Source organism: Sphaeroforma arctica (genome assembly GCF_001186125.1).
Source record: "Sphaeroforma arctica JP610 unplaced genomic scaffold supercont1.2439, whole genome shotgun sequence".
NCBI lineage: Eukaryota > Ichthyosporea > Ichthyophonida > Sphaeroforma > Sphaeroforma arctica.
Genome location: NW_014038119.1, coordinates 3,336 through 4,503, shown reverse-complemented (window position 1 = coordinate 4,503; position 1,168 = coordinate 3,336).

Sequence of the window (1,168 nt, the reverse complement as noted above, 5' to 3'; positions counted from 1 at the left end):
CATTTACGTACATGTATATATATTATACCTTCATATGTGTGTACATTTACGTACATGTATATATATTATACCTTCATATGCATGTACATTTACGTACATGCACATATATTATACCTTCATATGTATGTACATTTACGTACATGTATATATATTATACAATCATATGTATGTACATTGACGTACATGTATATATATTACACGAATAGTCTTCCTTGGCTGCCTTGTCCTACAACGTTGTATTGATAAGTATACATAAACATTTGTATACAAAAGTATCAATTTGCATCCTATGCACATTACTCGTTAGCTTCGACACATGTTGTGAAGCCAGTCTGTCTGTCAGTAAAACTATTTATGTGTTGTACACGTCCTTCTTCTGTATTCAGCGCATGTTACCATTAAGTTCAGATACATTTCTACGCAGAATGACGTCTATGGCTGTCCGAAGTTGTTCGAGTGTCTATTGGTTCTCCAGTGCACAGTGTTAGATCTTACTGATTAATTAGAGATATGGGCTGTCCATGGGTGTACGTACACTCTATGAGATTCTTGTAGGCACGACGGGCCGATCCATCAATGCGCAGTACCCTGAAACCTCGCTACACTATCTGTTATATAAATTATACCTACATGCCTGGTTTATAATGTACAGACATATATACAGTTATCATGTACGATCAATCCAAACCTTAGAATTTTATAAATGCATTTGGATTCAAGGATATGCGCTTGTTCTTGTCGTTGCACATGTAGGTGCACTCGGAAAACCCCTTTCCAATCCCCCACGCGTCTCTCTTACATCGTGCAAGCGAACATTGTCGCAGACCGATACATGCGTTAAAGCGTTAAAAGCAACACAAGCGTTCGCATGCCCAGCTACATTTCTACAATGCAATGTGTTCACCTTTCTCCCATATGCACCGTCTCACAGCGTCATCGGATCGCACGGCTAAACTATGGGATGTGACCAGCGGAGAGGTCATTCGGCAGTTTGCGGGACATCAGAAAGCCATTGTTTGCTTAGCGCTTCGAGACGTTCCCCCGCAACAGTAGACCCAAGCTGTACTAGGCAGCTGTTGTCAAACCAGTGCTACATAAACGCATATATAAGCACATACATGATATATATATATATATATATTATACGTACATACATACACACAAATAT